Here is a 20035-nt window from a genome sequence, read left to right as displayed (position 1 = left end):
GAGCAACAGTTATAAAAACTGCATGGTACTGGCATAGAAACAGAATTGTGGATCAATGGAACTGAACAGAAGACCCAGAAATAAACCCACACACTTAGGGACACCTGATTTTTGACAAAGATGCCAAAACCATACAGAAAAAAAGATAGCATCTTCAACAAATGGTGCTGGTCCAACTGGATGCCTACATGTAGAAAAATGAAAATAGATCCATACTTATCACCCTGCACAAAACTGAAGTCCAAGTGAATCAAAGACCTCAACATAAAACCAGATACATTAAATCGGCTAGAAAAAAAAGTGGTGAATACCCCAGAACTCATTGGTACAGGAGACAACTTCCTGAACAGAACACCGACAGCACAGGCTCTAAGAGCAACAATCAATAAATGGGACCTCATGAAATTGAAAAGCTTCTGTAAAGCAAAGGACACAGTCATCAAAACAAAACGACTGCCTACAGATTGGGAAAGAATCTTCACCAACCCTTTATCTGACAAAGGACTCATCCAGTATATATAAAGAACTAAAGAAGTGAAAAGCAGCAAACCAAGTAATCCACTTAAAAAATGGGGAACAGAGCTAAACAGAGAACTCTCTGTAGAGGAATATCGAATGGCAGAGAAGCACTTAAAGAAATGCTCAACCTCATTAGCCATTAGGGAAATGCAAATCAAAACAACCCTGAGATTTCACCTTACACCCATGAGAATGGCCAAGATCAAAAACTCAAGTGACAACACATGCTGGAGAGGTTGTGGAGAAAGGGGAACCCTTCTGCACTGCTGGTGGGAAAGTAAACTTGTACAACCACTCTGGAAATCAATCTGGCACTTCCTCAAGGTCCAGCCATACCACTCCTAGGCATATACCCAAAAGAGGCTCAAGTACACAAAAAGGACATTTGCTCAACCATGTTTGTAGCAGCTTTATTTGTAATAGCCAGAAGCTGGAAACAGCCCAGATGCCCCTCAACTGAAGAATGTATGCAGAAACTGTGGTACAACTATACAATGGAGTATTACTCAGCAATGAAAAATAAGGATATCATGAAATTTGCAGGTAAATGGTGGGACCTGGAAAGGATCATCCTGAGTGAGTTGTCCCAGAAGCAAAAAGACACACATGGTATATACTCACTCATATAAACACACAACATAGAATAAACCCAGTAAAATCTGTACATCTAAACATACTAAGCAAAAGAGAGGACCCTAACTAAAATGTTCAATATCCATCCTGAAATGCAAAGAAGATGGACATCCGAAGAAGAAGAAAACATGAAACAACCTAGGAACCTGCCACAGAGGGCCTCTGAAAGCCTCTGCTATGCAGACTGTGAAAGCAAATACTGAGCCTGATGGCCAACTGACAGGCAGAGTGAATGGAATTTTATGTAAGAAGTGGGAAATAGTAAGAGCTGGAAAGGACAGGGTTTCCACAAGGAGAACAACAGAACAAGAAAATTTGAACACAGGGAACTTCCCAGAGACTCATACTCCAACCAAGGACTATTCATGGAGATAACCTAGAACCCTGACAATGCAGCCACTTCTGATGAGAACTAATAGACTAAGATCAGAAAGAAGGAGAGGAGGACCTCCCCTATCAGTGGACTTGGGGAGGGGCATGCATGCAGAAGGGGGGGGAGGGTGGAACCGGGAAGGGAGGAGGGTGGGGTGTATGGGGGGGATACAAAATGAATAAAGTGTAATTAATAAAAGTTAAAAAAAATGTGGTACGGAGCTAAACAGAATTCTTAATAGAGGAATATAGAATGGCAGAGAAACATCTTTAGTCATCAGGGAAATGCAAATCAAAATGACCCTGAGAGTTCACCTTACATCCATCAGAATGGCTAAGATCAAAAACTCAAGAGACAACAGATGCTGGAGAGGTTGTAGAGAAAGGGGAACCCTCCTCCACTGCTGGTGGGAATGTAAACTTGTACAACCACTTTGGAAGTCAATCTGGAGGTTTCTCAGAAAATTAGCAATAGCCCTTCCTCAAGATCCAGGTATACCACTGCTAGGCATATATCTAAAAGATGCTTAAGTACACAACAAGAACATTTGCTCAACCATGTTTGTAGCAGCTTTATTTGTAATAGCCAGAAGCTGGAAAAACCCAGATGTCCCTCAGTTGAGGAATGGATACAGAAATTTTGGTACATTTACACAATGGAATACTACTCAGCAATTAAAAACAAGGAAATCATGAAATTTGCAGGCAAATGGTGGGATCTAGAAGAGATCATACTGAGTGAGTTATCCCAGAAGCAGAAAGACACACATGCTATATACTCACTTATAAGTTGATATTAGACATATAATATAGGATAATCTGTTGGGAGCCATGACTCCAGTGGCCTGCTTTGATATTTAAATCTCGGTGGAGAGATGGCTTTTAGCAGGCCTTTACTAATGGCAGAGAAGAACTTGCAAGTCCATCTCCTTTTGTTTGTGACAGCAGGTGGGATAGTTTGTGAGGGTCACACCTCTTCCTCAGGCTCCTTGTGAAAATTAACCTATTGTTCTGAGATGTTTTACTGGCTAAAAGTAACTCCTCACAAATAAAGAAGTCAGAGGGCTGGAGGCAGAGGAGGAGGCAGAGACTTGAGACTTCCTGCTCATGCTTGGCAGCCTGCTTTTTGCTGTGGCTGTCGAGTCTGGACCTTTAAAAAAATTTCCTGTGTGCTGTGTGTTTATTTTATTAATTTTAATCCTTACTCCAGACTCAAGAACTGTTTGACTCTGCTGGCTGGCTCCGGCAATAATCATACTAAAATCTATACATCTAAAGAAGCTAATCAAGATGAAGGACCCTGGGTAAGATGCCCAATCTTCATTCAGAAAGGCAAATGGAACGGGCATTGGAAGAGGGAGAAAACAGGGAACAGGATAGGAGCCTAACACAGAAGGCCTCTGAAAGACTCTACCCAGCAGGGTATTAAAGCAGATGCTGAGACTCATAGCCAAACTTTGATCAGAGTGCAGGGAATCTTATGAAAGAAGGGAGAGATAGAAAGACCTGGAGGGGACAGGAGCTCCACAAGGAAAACAACAGAACCCAAAAATCTGGGTACAGGGGTCTTTTCTAAGACTGATACTCCAACCAAGGATCATTCATGAGAATAGGGGCTGTGTCTGACATGAACTCAGTGGCTGGTTCTTTGATCACCTCCCCCTGAGTGGGGAGCAGCCTTACCAGGCCACAGGGAAAGTCAATGCAGCCTGTCCTGATGAAACCTGATAGGCTAGGTAACTGGGAAGGAGGACCTTTGCTATCAGTGGACTTAGTGTCACCCTGCAGCAGTGCAATGCTACACCAGGCACAAAAATGAGTAAAGACTCAGGAGAAATCACAGGCAAAAGAAGCTACCATATTTACTCTTTTTTAAGACACTTTCCTCAAATTCCCATTAGTAACTTTAGCTTACTACTCATCAGAAAGAACCTTAATACATCACTAATCCTAGCTACAAAGTAGGCTGAGAAATACCATCAGTATTATTGTCATGTCTTTATTTAGATGATAGCTATGAATTAAATTTAAAGGCACTTTTTGTTAGTAGAAAGGAAAATTAATATTGGGAAAGTAACCTACTGAGAGACCAAAAAGATTAAAAATTAGCAGCTATTATTAAGGCCTGAACTATGTGGGTGGAGAAGTCTAGTAATGCCCTGAGGGGAAGGACCGACTCGCTGCATTCTTTCCCCACCCACTAGAGATACAGTTGCTAGGAAACTGGCCCATTCCCCTAGGGAGGGACACCTGGGCATTATGGTCTGGGAACCTTCCTATAGCCAATCGATTCAAAATGTAGCATCTTGACCAATAGATGCTTGCCAGGCAGGAATTGGCCCTACCTTGGGCATGCTGGGATGGACCAGAATCTATAAATCACCCCACTAAACTGGGCATGGCGCGCTCAGCTCCCACCGCTTCGGCGGTGGGGCTGTGTGGGCCCAGGCTGCAGCTTGTAATTAACAATAAAAAGAACCTCATGTGTTTTGCGACGGAGTCGATTCCTGGAGATCTTTTGGGGGCTCGCAAACTGGGTATAACACTACGATGTTTGCCATAAGAACAAGCCTTACATTGAAAAGGGGGTGGGGGGTAAGAAAACAAAGACAGAGGTGCAAGACAATTAAAGATTAAAAAGATTAATCACTGATATTTGAAAATTTTGGTCTTCACTATTAATGAATTTAAGGCAAATTAAGATAATACTTTTTAACTATTATGTGGGATAGATTTTGAAAGTTTAATTAAATTCAAACATTTTGTGTAGATACATTAAATCATTTTCTGTTGTCATTTAGATGATACCACAGATTGGGTTAAGTTACTTCTTAGTTAGGGCTTCTATTGCTGTGATGAAACTCCATGACCAAAAAGCAAATTGGGGAAAAAATAGTGTTTGTTCGGCTTATACTTCTGATCACAGCCCATCATTGGAACAAGTCAAAGCAGGAACTCATGCAAGCCTGGAACCTGGAGGCAGGAGCTGATGAAGAAGGCAGGGAGTCATACTGCTTAGTCACTTGTTACACCTGGCCTGCTCAGACTGCTTTCTTTCTTTTTTTTTTTTTTAATTCTTTTTTTAAATTTGTATTTATTACAATTTAGTCACTTTGTAGCCCCCACTCTTGTCCCCTCCCAATCCTGCCCTCCCTCCCTTATCTCCTTGCATGCCCCTTCCCCAGTCCACTGAGAGAGGAGGTCCTCCTCCCCTTCCATCTGACCCTAGTCTATCAGGTCTCATCAGGACTGGCTTCAATGTCTTCCTCTGTGGCCTGGTAAGGCTGCTCCCCACCTCAGGGGGAGGTGATCAGAGAGCCAGCCACTGAGTTCATGTCAGAGACACCCCCTGTTCCCATTACTGGCACCCACTTGGAAACTGAGCTGCCATGGGCTACATCTGTTCAGGGGTTCTAGGTTAAAGTATCAATCTCAGAAAAGAGCCATGGGCCCAGATTTTTTGGTTCTGTTGCTCTCCTTGTGGAGCTCCTCTCTGCTTTCTTATTGAACAGAGGACTACCAGCCTGAGCTGGCACGTACCACAGTGGGCTAGGGCCTTCCCTTTTAATCAGTAATAAAGAAAATCTTCTACAGGCTGATGCTGGATGTGGGTCTCATGCTTGTATTTTGATGCTAACTACTGGCCCTCAAGATCTGGTTACTGCCTGAATACACCTATCCAGGTTGTATAAACCTGAATATGACATTATTTCTGTCTGGTTGATGAAAAGGCTTAAACATGTGCAGGGCAGGATTGGGTAGGCATGGCTATGGTTCCTGGGCTTTGAGGTCAGGAAATCATGGGAAAAGAGAGACAGATGGAAAGAGAGGAGAGAGGAGAATGCTACAATGGGTTAGCATGGGAAAGAAACCATGTGGGCTGTGAGAAAAGACTCCAACAATGCATGAAAAGAAATATCAAGATGAAGAATATAAGCAGGTAATTATAAGATTATGGGTGGAAGGTAGCCCAGATAGGAATGCTTGAGGCAAATGGCATGGGATTAGGGATGGAAGGTGGATGGTGAGGTTGTTGAGATAGCAGAGATGGAAATATCTGCCCAGCTCAAGGTGTTATAAGGCAATCATAAAATCCAGCAGGTGTATGTGTCTTATTAATTGTGATAGCGGGTTAAATAATACCACCAAAATAATTATAGGGCAAATAATATACAATCTATAGTCCAACCCCCATTTAATTTACAAGAACAGCTGGCCCACAGCTTGACTTTATACAGACATTTTCTCAGTTGATGTTTCCGAGCCAGCGTAAGTGCATAAGTTATAAAGAAAAGAAGGGTTTTGTTTTTGTTTTTGTTTTTTGTTTTTTTTTTTTAATTTTTGGTGCTTTCTCTGGTTTTTAATTAAACTACTGGATATCTGCACTTAATTTCAAGATTATTTTCAAGATGTGTTAGCTAGTATAAGCATATTTAAATTTTTATTCACATGCACACAAAGACATAGAGATAGAGATAAACACACACACAGAGACATGAATGGTGTTAAACAGACAAAGGTAGACAGACCTCCTCCACCTCCCACATACAAACTTGTTTAGACAGGGTCACATGTAGCACAGGCTGCCCTTGGATTCTGAGCCTCTTGTCTCTACTTCCTTAGTTGAGATTGCAGTCCTGTGCACTCAAATCTGTTGTAATTGTTTGTGATACTATTGAGATGAAACTCTGACATCACACTGAAAAGGTTTATTTTGGCTCATTGTTTTCTAGTACAGTATTGAAGTACCCATATCTAATGGTTATGTTCTTGCTAGCCACGTTGCAGTATGGAACAGGACAGAGGAAAAGGCCAAAAAGCATTCCTGTGTGTCCTCCACTCACTTGCTTTTCTTACAGAGCAACCAGGGTTCAGCTATAAGGACTTTGCTCTAATGACTTCATGCTTAATCAACTTGGAGAGACAAGATCTCTAAGCATCTCAGTCAGATTACGTTTTCACTCCCACATAAAACTTCACCACAGAGAGTAAATTTCATCCTAGGAATCCACAAAAAACACACTCAAACCATACCCAGTCAACAAACACAGAGAGCAGCAAACTTTCTCACAGTCTTTTTTTTAAACCTTTCTCTTTGGAGGGAATGTTTAGTAGATATCTGTTAAGTCCATTTGATTCATAACATATTAATTCTATTATTTTTCTGTTTATTTTCTGTCTTAATGACCTGTCTGTTTGTGAGAGAGGGGTGTTGAAGTCTCCTATTATTAATGTGTGGGGTTCAATGTGTGATTTAAGCTTTAGTAATGTTTCTTTCATGAATGTGGGTACTATTGCATTTGGGGCATATATATTCAGAATTGAGATATCCTCTTGGTAGATTTTTTCCTTTGATGAGTATGAAGTGTCCTTCCCCCATTTTTTTTTTTTTTTTTTTTTACTAATTTTGGTTGAAAGTTTATCTTATTAGATATTAAAATGACTATTCCTGCTTCTGTTTTGGGTCTGTTTCGAGCCTTTTATTCTAAGGTAATGTCTATATTTGTTGCTGAGGTATGTTTCTAGTATGAAGCAGAATGATAGATCCTGTTTTTGTATCCATTCTGTTAGTTTGTGTCTTTTTATTTAGGAAGTAAGTCCTTTGACGTTGACAGATGTTAATGACCAATGATTGTTAATTCCTATTATTCTGATCTTGGTGGTGTTTGTGTGTGTGTATGTGTGTGTGTGTGTGTGTGTGTGTGTGTGTGTTCTTTTCTCCTTTTGTTTATGCTGGTGTAGAATTATTTATTTCATGTGTTTTTTGGGATGTAGTTAATCTCTTTGGGTCAGAGTTTTTCCTCTAGTATTTTCTGCAGGGGTGGATTTGTGGATAGATACTATTTAAATTTGGTTTTGTCTTGGAATATCATGTTTTCTTCATATTTAGTAATTGAGAGTTTTGCTACTATAGTTGTCTAGGTTGATATCTGAGGTCTCTTAGCGGCTACAAGACATCTGTCCAGGCTCTTACAACTTTTAGAGTCTCTGTTGAGAAACTGGACTTAATTCTGATAGGTCTGCTTTTATAAATTACTTGGCCTTTCACTTGGAGCTTTTAATATTCTTTCCTTGTTTTGTAGATTTATGTTTTGATTATTATGTGGCAGAATTGTTTTTGGTCCAATCTAATTAGTATTCCGTATGTTTCTTGTATGTTTATAGGTATTTTTTTTTTTTTTTTAGATTGGGGAAATTTTCTTCTATGATTTTGTTGACAATATTTTCTAGTGCCTAGAGCTGAGACTCTTCTATTCCTATTATTGTTAGGTTAAGCCTTTACATAGTATCCCACAATTTCTGGATGTTTTGTGTCAAGAATTTTTTAGATTTAATATTTCTTTGACTTTCTTCTATGCCTGTGATTCTCTATTCCATCTCTTGGATTCTGTTGGTGATGGTTGTGTCTGTTGTTTCTCTTCTATTCCCTAGTTTTTCCATCTCCAGGATTCTTTCAGTTTGATTCTACTTCCATTTTCAGGTCTTGTCCAGTTTTATTAATCTTCACCTGTTTGATTGTGTTTTCCTGTATTTCTTTTTGGGTTTTATTCATTTTCTTTTTAACGGCTTCTACCTGATTGATTGTATTTTCCTGTATTTCTTTAAGGGATTTATTTGTGTCTTCCTTAAAGGCCTCTATTGTCTTCATAAGATTAAATTTAAGGTCTTTTGTGTGTGTGTGTGTGTGTGCTTTACCTGTGTTCAGGCTTCAGGTGAAGTGGAAACAGTTTTGGATGAGAAAATGAGGCAAATGAGGCAGAAAGATTATAAGAGCCAGAAGTAGTGGATGACTTCAAGGAAACAGTATCTTCCAGACACAACATATGAATTCTAAGTATTAATAATTATGAATTGAAGATTGTAATATACATATGAACTCACAGAGACTGTAACACACACAAAACCTCATAGATTCAAGGCAGAGTCCCTGAAAGAGGTAAGAAAACATGGGGTCATGCCCCTAACTCAGAGACTGTTTGCTACTGATACCAGGAACTGATATATCAATTTTCTCCTCTTTAGTGTTAGTGGGTATATCAACCACACTCCCAGATAAACCCATGCCCAGCAGTAGCTGGCCAACACAAAACAAACTAAATATTTTTGTGGGAATTTTGCTTTGTTTTGACCTTTTTTTTCCTTATTAGTCTTTTTGCTTGCTTGTTTTGATTTTTGTTTTTGTGGGGGATTTGCTTTTTTTCTATTTTGTTTTGAAAGAGAAAAAGAGAACATAAAATTTGATAGAGAAGAATGAAGGAACTGGGAGGAGTTGGGGGAACATGATCAAAATATATTGTATGCAAACAATTTTATTAAAATATTTGGAAATAAGTCTAATAATTGAAGCACAAGACAAAGAAAAAATATTTAAGCACTGATAAAACAAATTAAAGAAGATACCAAATGATGGAAACCCTTCCCATATGCATTGATTATTAGCATTAATATTATAAAAATGACCCTCATCAAAAACTATCTAACTATTAATGAAACACCAAGGTTCAAGGATAAAGAAAACAGCCCTAAAAAAAAAAGCACTTCTGATATCATCAAGGTATAATAATAAATAGCATAATAAAGTCATAAAAACAGACACATTGATAAATAGAATAGAATTTTTGGAGACAAATGCATGTGTCTACAGCTCTCTGGATTTTTTTTTGCAAAGAGGCAAAATAGACAATGAAGAGAAAACAGTATTTTTAACAATTGGTTGTCGTGAAACTGGATAGCTACATTAGAAGAATGAACTAGAGTCTAGTCTTTCTCTGTACTCAAAATTCAATTCAAAAATCTATCAAAGACCTCAACATAAAAACAGATACACAGTATGCTATGAAGTAGAAAATATAATTTAGTTTTTAGGCACAAGAAATGGCTTAAAGATGAGATCTCACTAAACTAAAAAGCTTCTGTACAGCAGAGGTCACTATCATTTGAGTGAAGAGGCAGGCTACAAAATAGAAAAAAATTCTTTACCAACTGTACATATGAGAAAGGATTGGTGTCTATAATTTACAAAGAACTTTAAAAAACTAAGCAGCAAGAAAACAACCTAGTAAAATTCAGGTCTGATGATTAAACAAAGAGATCTCAGAATAAGGAATACAAGCAGTTGAGAGATATTTTCTCCTTTTTTTGTTGTTTGAATTCTTTTGCCTTTTAAAAAATTAATTTTACTTATATCTTTATTTATTAATTACAATTTAGTCACTTTGCATCCCCACTGGAGCCCCCTCCCTGTTTCCTCCCTGTCCTACTCACCCTTCCTGTTCTCCTTTTATGCCCTTTCCTTAGTTCCCTGACAGGGGAGGACCTCTTCCTCTTCTATTTGACCCTAGGTTATCAGGTCTTATCAAGGCTGGCTGCATCATCTTCCTCTGTGGCCTGGCAAGGCTGCACCCTCCAGGGGGAGGTGATCAGAGAGCCAGCCACTGAGTTCATGTCAGAGACAGCCCCTGTACCCCTTACTAGGAAGCCCACTTGGAAACTGAGCAGCCTATGGGCTTCCTCTGAGCAGGGGGTCTAGGTCCTCTCCATGCATGGTCCTTAGTTGGAGTATCAGTCTCTGTAGGCCCCCCTGGGCCTAGGTATTTTGGCTCTGTTGTTCTCCTTGTGTCCCACCATTCAATAAGGACATTTGCTCAACCATGTTTGTAGCAGCTCTATTTGTAACAGCCAGAAGCTGGAAACAACCTAAGTGTCCCTCAGTGGAAGAATGGCTATAGAAAGTGTGCATTTATGCAATACTACTCAGCAATTAAAAACAAGAAAATCATGACATTTTCAGGCAAATGGTGGGACCTGGAAAAGATCATCCTGAGTGAAGTAATTCAGAAGCAGAAAGACACAAATGATATATACTCACTTATAAGAGGATATTAGCCATATAATATAGGGTAAACATACTAAAATCTATAGCCCTAAAGAAGCTAAACAACAAAAAGGACCCTAGGAAAGATACTTACTCTTCATTCAGAAGGGCAAACAGGATAGACATTGGAAGTAGGAGAAGACAAGGAACAGGAAAGGAACCTTCCACAGAGGACCTCTGAAAGACTCTACCCACCAGGGTATCGAAGGAGATACTGAGACCCATAGCCAAACTTTGGGCAGAGTGCTGGAATCCTCATGGAAAAAGAGGGAGATAGAAAGACCTGGAGGGGACAGGAACTCCATAAAGAGAGATATTTTCTTAAATGTTCAAAATTCATGGCCATCATGAAAATGAAAATCAAAACTATTCTAAGATTTTCGTCTGATGGCAGACTGGCTAATATCCATAAACAAAATGACCACAAGTGCAAGTCCAGATACTTAGGAAAGAGAAAACATTTTCATTGCTGATGAAAGTACAAACTGGCATAGCCACTATGAAAACTACCAAGGAAAGCACCCCCCCGCCCCAAATCGAGAAGCAGACCAACCATATGATCCATCTAGTCTACTCCTGACCATATTTTCTTTTCTTTTCCTTTTTTTCTGATTGTATTTTCAAAGGGGTCTACAAAGATACTTGCTGCTTTATGTTCACTGTTGCTATACTCACAATATCCAGAAAATGAAAACAGCATAGCTTCCCATCAACTAACAAATAATTAAGGAAAACTATGTTCTTATATACCGTAGAGTATTATTCAGCTGTAAAAAAATAACAAAAACAGGTATTTATAGTTAACTAGATAGAGCTGGAAACAATTCTAAGTAATAGACATTGAATTTTCTCATATGTAGATTATTTCTCATTATTTCTCATATATCTCATTATTTTTCTCACATGTAGATTATGTCTCATATGTAGATTCTAGCTTTGAATCTTTAGATATGTATGTTTGAGGTGGTTTGGCATTCACCTCTACTGACTCTGGATCAAGATGTAGAACTCTGAGCTTCTTCTCAAGGTCCATGTCTGCTTGCATGCCACCAAGCTTGCTGCATGGTGATAATGCACTAAACCTCTGAAAGTATAAGCCCTAATTAACTCTTTTCCTTTGTAAGAGTTCCCATGGCATGGTGTCTCTTCATAGCAATAGAAATTCTAACCAAAACAGTGTTGAAATTGAATACTCATAGAAGAAAGGGAAGTAGAAAGGGTCTATAGGAAAGGGGTTGAATTTCAAAGGAAGGGTGAGAGAATGCATGTATTATGAAGGGGAATACATGGGGTGGGAAATGTGAGAGCATGGTATAGGAGGGAGCAAGGGGAAGGGATAACTAACACCAAAACCCTTAAAGATGCTATATTGAAATGTACTACCATACAAAGCTTCCTAAACACATGCATATAAAAGGTGTTGAAATGGAATTATCCTAAAATGGAGTAGGCCACGATGCTTCTCCAAGATACTATATGCTATCAAACAAAATACCAAGTGCCTGGTATATGTTACTTATTTTTTTTCTTTTCTTTTTTTTTTAACTTTTATTAGTTATACTTTATTCACTTTGTATCCCCCCCATAAACCCTTTCCTCCTCCCCTCTTAATCCCATCATCCCTCCCCCTGCTTCATGCATGCCCCTTCCCAAGTCCACTGATAGTGGAGGTCCCCCACTCCTTCCTTCTGATCTTAGTCTATCAAATCTCCTCAGGAGTGGCTGCATTGTCATCTTCTGTGGCCTGGTAGGGCTGCTCCCCCCTCAGGGGGAGATGATCAAAGAGCAGGCCAATCAGTTTATGTCAGAGGCATTCCCTCTTCCCATTACTATGGAGCCCACTTGGACACTGAACTGCCATGGGTTACATCTGTGCAGGGGTTCTAGGTTATCTCCATGCATGGTACTTGGTTGGAGTATGAGTCTATGGAAAGACCCCTGTGTTCAAATTTTCTGGTTCTGATGCTCTCCTTGTGGAGTTCCTGTCCTCTCCAGATCTTACTATTTCCCACTTCTTTCATAAGATTCCATGCACTCTGCCTAACAGTTGGCCATAAGTCTCAGAATCTGCTTTGATAGTCTGCAGGGCAGAGCCTTTCAGAGGCCCTCTGTGGCAGGTTCCTAACTTGTTTCCTGTTTTCTTCTTCTTCTGATGTCCATCTTCTTTGCCTTTCGGGATGGGGATTGAGCATTTAGGACATTTGCTCAACCATGTTTGTAGCAGCTTTATTTGTAATAGCCAGAAGCTGGAAACAACCCAGATGCCCCTCAACTGAAGAATGGATACAGAAATTGTGGTACATCTACACAATGGAATATTACTCAGCAATGATAAACAAGGAAATCATGAAATTTGCAGGTAAATGATGGGAACTAGAAAGGATCATCCTGAGTGAACTGTCCCAGAAACAGAAAGACACACACAGTATATACTCACTCATATAGACACGTAATATAGAATAAACCTACTAAAATCTGCACACCTAAAAAACTAATCAAGAGGGAGGAGTCTGACTAATATGTTACTTATTTTAAAGTTGTTCATCAGAAGGGACACATAAATCCCTCCCCCAAATAATATGGGCTATTAAAATCTAGAACTTGATGATAAGATACCATTGCTGCAGACAATACACATATGAGTCAGAAAACATGAAAAATCAAACTGATATTCACCTGGATGCTTGTTCCCCACTACCTTGCTTTTATACTGCTATCTGTGTTATCAGTAGAGAAAAATAATCCACAATATTAATCAGTTGTGAATACAGCAAGTTACAATAGATATGCCAAGTGGTATAATAGTATAATAAATACGATGCAAGTAAGAAACCACTTTCTAATTGGATGTAAAACTTAATTCTCAATATGGAACTAATATTTGGTACCATTAACTAGACCATGAAAGCTTTGGCTGGCTACGTCATAGCCGTAGGGGAGAATCTAATACTATTATCTGACTAAAAGGACACAGTAATAAACTGCCTTCTATGTTTATTACCCACACATTATTAAATTTTTCAGCCTTCATTAAGGAAGGTGGGTTTGCAGTAGGTGGTGACTAATATAGAGACCCACAACTGGTCAAAGTGCAGAGAACAAGAGTTTGTGAAGTGTCCAGCTCTAAATGAAAGTACTTTATATCCCAATCCTTTTACTAAGGCTAAGGGACCACTGCAAATGAGAGATCAAAAAGGTAGTAGACACCTTAAATGAAACAGTTTTGCCATGACATGTACACATAAACTCATAGAACCTGTAAATGCAGTCAGTAGACCTGCAGGAGAACAAACCAGCCAAAATCCCAGGATATTTGAATTTTCATTCTCAGCTAATGACCATTGATAACCAGTAGCTTTTGAAGGAGAGGAAGTGAAATTTCTTTATGGATACAGCCCCTAAAAAGCTAGATGCTGCAGAAGAAGGTTATAGAACCAGTGTAAGTACAGGTAACACTCTAGGGACTTGCTAGATTTAAAAAGAGAAAGAACATGAAGTTGGAAGAGAAAACAATGGGAGGAAATAAAAGAAACTGAAAGAAAGAAAATGGGTGGATCAAATGTATTACGTGCATGGATAAAATTCTCAAACCATAATAAAATAAAATTAACATTAAAGCTAAAAGAGCTACACATCTAAATACTGAAGACAGAGTATTCTGGCTAGCTTTATGTAAACGTTACAGAAGCTAGAGTCATCTTGGAGGAAGGAACATCATTTAAGAAACTGCATCCACAATATCAGACTGTAGGAAAGCCAGTGACGGTTTTTTTTGTTTGTTTGTTTGTTTGTTTTTGCTTTTTTTTTTTTTTAAATTAGTGGTTGGTTTAGGAGGACCCAGTCCATTGTGTCTACCTCTGTGCTTGTGGTTGTGGATTCCATAAAAAAGCAAGCTGATAAATCTATGAGGACCAAGTCAGTCAACGGCACTCCTCCATGGCCTCTGATTTGTGTGTATGTGTGTGTGTGTGTGTGTGGGTTGTCTGCAACCACCTTACCAGAAAATTAATTAACCATCTGTAGAAGGCAAGAATATAGTTTGGTTCAACATGACTCAGTAGCTAGTGTTAGTTCAATCTTCAGGATTCCAACCCTGAGTAGTTTATTTTAATTATATTTAAGTATGGCATTATTTGGTGAAAATTTTCCTGGCAACAATTAACTCAGTCCTATGTGTGCAATAAAGCTTAAGATGTCAGCATATCAGAATCTTTGTAGAGTACGTGTGCTACCTTCCATAAAGATGACATATATAGACTGACTACATATGACACTTTCCATAAAGACATGTTCTCTAGATTAACAAGGGTCTGGGGAAGAACCCAGTGTGGCCTGAGTCACACAGAGCACAAAGGCTATTAGCTATGTCCATTCCCAGACTTCTGGGTAGATAACAGATTAAGTGTCTCTTCCTCTGAAGGAACAACCATGTGTGTTTGACAGTCCTGGTCCCTTAGTGCTCAATGTGAGCCTCCCACTGTATCAGCTCCTGTTTCCATGTTCCTGCCCAGCTTGATTTTCTATCCTGATTTTTCTCAGTGATAGACTGTTACCTGGAAGTTTAAGCCAAATAAACCCGTTCTTTCTGACTTTTGGTGCAATGTAACTAGCTACCTTTCCTGCCAAGAACTGTATCCCTTCTTAAAACAAAAGCCAAAATAACTGCCTCCTTCTTTAAATCTTTCACCAGGAATTTTGTCATAATAGATGTGATAAGCTAACAGAGTCTTAGAGAGCAGCTTGGCTGAGTGAATAACTTCCCTTCTCTGGTTGCTCATGTTAAAAAATAGAGTCATCAAATCCATCATGAAACCTTATTGATTGTTCCTCCAAAATAGCTTTCAGGTCAATTTGCTTCCCTCTCTATTTATTGTTAACAATTATTTCATACTTGAATTTTGTAATCGCGTTCTAATTGACTTGATTTTTTATGGAAAAAAGTATTTTATTGCCATCCTAGAGAAAAATAAATTTGTCTCATCCTTTTCCTTAATTTCTCAAATCATTTAAGTTGCATAAGCTTTTTTCTTTTTTGTTTTGTTTTTTAATTAAATTTTTATCTTTTTATATTAATTACAATTTATTTACTTTGTATCCCAGCTGTACCCCCCATTCCCTCCCAATTTTTTCTCTCTCATCTCCTCCCTGCCCTTCTCTAAGTCCATTGATAGGGGAGGGCCTCCTCCACTTCCATCTGACCCTAGCTTATCAGGTCTCATTAGGATTGGCTGCAATGTCCTCCTCTGTGGCCTAGCAAAGCTGTTCTTCATGGGGGTGGGGAGGGTCAAAGAGCTAGCCACTGAGCTCATGTCAGAGACAGTCCCTGTTCCTCTTACTAGGAGAACCCACTTGGAGACTGAGCTGCCATGGGTTACATCTGTGCAGGGTTTCTAGGTTATCTCCATGAATGGTCCTTGATTGGAGCATCAGTCTCAGAAAAAATCCCTGTGCCCAGATATATTTGGTCCTTGTGGAGCATGTGATTACGCCTTTAACAACACATTCTTTTCACAGAAACCCAAGTAATCATTTCAAAACAGAAACTATTATGTTCTGCCCTTCCTACTTGCTTAAGGATTTCCATGGTTTGCCATTTTCTTAGCATATCATTAAGGTCTCAAATTTGACTTACCACATTTTGCATATTCTTTCCTTGCTGTCTTTCTGGCCATTTCCAGTGCTAGGGGCCACTTGAAGAAACCAAGTATTCTAGTTTGATGAAATCAGGCCATGCCCACAGCATAAGGAAGAATGGGAGAGACAGAGAGAAAAGCTAAGATGGTGGGCTGTCCTATGTACAGTGATTAAGAAAGGCCATTTTGGTATTCAATATATAAGTACTCAGCCAAGATGAACAATCTACAGGAAGGATGATAATGGCTTCATCCTTGATCATCAGTTCTCCCTGATTACAAAATCCATATCATTTTTAAATCTCCATTCCAAATTTGGAAAAGGAATCTGATTTTTCTACCTTTACTCTTGTGTAATAAGATATATTGACCCATTTAAAATAAGAAACACCAGAGGCTCATGACATGGGCCATTAATCCCTGCCATTTAAAGGGTTGAAGCAAGAGGATTACAAGTTAAAGACTTGAGCAACTTACTGAGACCTTTTCTCAAAATTCAAAGTGAAAAGAGAACTAGAGAGGTAGTGCCATAGTAGAGTGCTTCCTTAGCAACCTAATCACTGTGAAAAATAAAGAGAGTAAACAGTTAAATAACAAAATAATAAACGTTCATAACTAATAGAACTGTAGAGATGTATTAGCAATTAAAACTCCTCACATGTTAAATCACAACCATCTACAACTTCACTTCCATGTGTTTCAATGTCCATTTATTACCTCTTCAGGGGCTACACACACATGATATACATGCATGCATGCAGTCAAAACACTCATACATATGCGATAAAAATAAATGCATTTAAAAAATAGAAAGAAATAAAAAATGTTTGAAATATCAGTCGTACAATAGGCATTAAAATGAAGGAGTTATTTGTGGTCATAAGCATCTTTGGCCATCCTTTGCAACATACCATATGATGAGATCAGTCAAAGCAGCTTCCCTAGGAGATTTGTGGGATTTTTTTGGCACACAAATACAACACACAAAAAGGAGTGCAAAGAAGCAGTACTATGAGTGAGCAGAACATCCATGAGCAGTCTGATAGACCTGAGTGTAAGTGCACACCAACCACAAAGTTTTCATTACCTAAGATTGTTTATACAATGTCACTAATATACTTACGTGCAGAATTATGATAAAATAAAATAATTTATTCATTGTTGAGTTCCATGTAGTGATTTTTATTTTAAGCGCACTTAAAGTGCTATAGAAAAATAGAAAGAGGAAAATACTGGGGCTGTGATTTTAAGTCAAAGTTGGGCCAACTAAGTGATATGTGATTTAAAGTCAAGAGGAGAGGCAATCTGTTATCTAGATCTCAGGAAAAGGATCTTCTAAGCAGTTTCACATGCTGTTTTTGATTTGTCTCTATTTTATATTTTGCACAACATTGGCACAATTTAATGACATTAAAGTCTATTGTAATATTCCTTGACTATCAATATGAGCACATATAAACCATTATTTGCTTTATCTGAGAGAATTTTTCAAGCCTGGGAGTTCTGCCATACAAGTGTGTTACAAATTTATTCAAGCAGTCACTTTTTTATAGTCAATATACCTGGCTTAACAATGTGTCTGGTTTAACAATATACTTGATTTTGAATATAGTTTTATATGAGACAAACTTTAAGTGTACTTAAAACAAGTTACTTGAGAGAATTCTATACAATCAGAACTATAAATTTGTCTCTTCCTCTAAGCGTGTCTCTGTAAATAAATTATTATTCTTGAATCAAAGATATTTTAATATCAAAATAAATTTTTTTTCGTTCAAAAATGTTTTAATCTAATGTCTTGTATGCTAATGACAAAACTGCAAGAAAATAAGTAAAAGGGAACATATATCCAAGTAACAGAGTCATGGCTGAAGACAGGGAACACTGACCACTCCACTGTACTCTTGACACGTTTACATATGTGGATTCATTTCACACAAGCACATATCACCCATATTTATGCCACTAACAATACGGACATCTATACAGTCTGCCCTCGAAAACTGCAGGCAGCACCCACAGGGTTAAGTGACTAAAGATCAAAAGTATTTTATAAAAGTTGTGCTTGTGCTGAATATGTATAGACATTTTTTGCCATTTCTTCTTTTTTTTTCTCTTTTTTTCTTTTTTCTTTTTTCAATGCAGTTTATTCAGGAACCTTGAACAATCCTCGGACCCTGGGGAAAGCCAGCCCACAGCTTAAATAGCCTCTGGGTAGCCAACCCAGGCGTGCCACGTGGGCAATGCAGATAGGTCCACATACATGGAAGCAAGCCAGATCCTCAGCCTTAGCCAAATGTGGAATTGTTCGTGACAGAGCGCACTCACCATCTGGAAGGTGGAAGGCGGAAACCAGCTCCATCTTTAAGGCATAGCATTCCGCAGCTCTCTACAGTTCCCCCTTTTTGTTTTAGACGCATCAGGCAAGAGTAGAGGTCTGATCTCTGATATTAGAAATAAATTGGGACTTTGTACCGATGTTCATTTAGGTGTCATCCACCCAAAGAGCATCAGACCCGTCTGATACCTTTTTCTCAGAGGCGGGACCTGGGGCATCAACCCGCATGCAATCAGACATGCTCTTCTCTGGGTCGAAAGCGGCTGACCCTGAGTGCAGTGCTTAGCCTCGCATCATAAATTTTAAACCATAAATACAGTCCACAGAGACTGGGAACCTCAATTGTTTTTTTTTTTTTTTTTATCCTTTCAGAATGCATTTTTTAATTTGGAACCATTTCACCAAATATCTAAAGCTTAACAAAATTAACAAAGACATAGTTATTAGACATACATATTTAAGTCAGTTTTTGTTAGCTTGAATAGATCATTATAACTTTAGGAAATTATAAGCCTTAATAATCAAATATTTATTACATAGACCTTATTCATGGTTTTGTTCTCATCTGTTATTTTGTATTTTCAGGACAAATCCATCATACATAAAAATCCATCCTAAAGCAAAATATTTTGGAAACCTACTGGTGTTTCTTATTTAAACAGGTCGATATATCTTATTACACAAGAGTAAAGGTAGAAAAATCAGATTCCTTTTCCAAATTTGGAATGGAGATTTTAAAATGATATGGATTTTGTAATCAGGGAGAACTGATGATCAAGGTCTCCTTAATGTAGATAAAATAAAGTAAGCCACTTCATATCATGTGGTCACATAAACCAAGATGATGGTGAAGGCACATGGCATGCCCCCTTTAACCTTAGAAATGATGGTGGCTGACTCACAAGACTGAGGTTATCAGCTACAATCGCAGCCAGCCACATAGCTATTATTTACACCAAAGTGAGCCTAGGTCATCAGCCAAAATGGTTGCAAGCCACACAGTATTCCAGTATGAGCCTTCCAGTAACACACCCTTTTCCTAAACAAGAGTTGAATGTATTTGTTATATATATATATATATGCATATATATATATATATATATATACATATATATATATTTGTTAAGATTATTTATACACCCTTTTAAAGCCCCACTCAGTGCGTCATTGTTCACTCCGCAGGAGTCTGGGACACAATAGTATGCTTCTAGAAGAAGAACCCACCTCATCTCTCAGGAACAGCTAGAGCACTTTAGGGAGAGGCCCGTGCACTAGGCAAGGCTCCCGGTCTCACCTGGGAGGTGGAAATGAGTTTTCTACTTAGGTGTTACAGGTAGCTTTTTAAAATGAGATTTCCGGCATCAGAAGCAGTGGAAATTCAGGCCATTCCGAAGCCTGTGAAGATACCAAAGTGTCACACTTCCGTGGTTAAGCTGCTGTGCTAAGCACAGTAGAGGGTGCAGGCAGAAGCCCATGCCTGGTCAGCTGGGCGGACCAGAAGGCAGCCCAGTGTGGTGCAGGCCGAGTGGGACTAATGCAGGCCTGGCAGGTGCTTTGCCTCAGCACTAAAGCCCAGTGAATGGCAGCCCACGGCAGACTGATAAGCAGTCAAGCCCTAGGTGGTCCAGAAGCTTGCAGAGGCCTGGATGGGAGGCTATCTAATTG

This window comes from Meriones unguiculatus, chromosome 8 (assembly GCF_030254825.1).
Source record: "Meriones unguiculatus strain TT.TT164.6M chromosome 8, Bangor_MerUng_6.1, whole genome shotgun sequence".
Lineage (NCBI taxonomy): Eukaryota > Metazoa > Chordata > Mammalia > Rodentia > Muridae > Meriones > Meriones unguiculatus.
Note: the sequence above shows the minus strand (reverse complement) of the source record.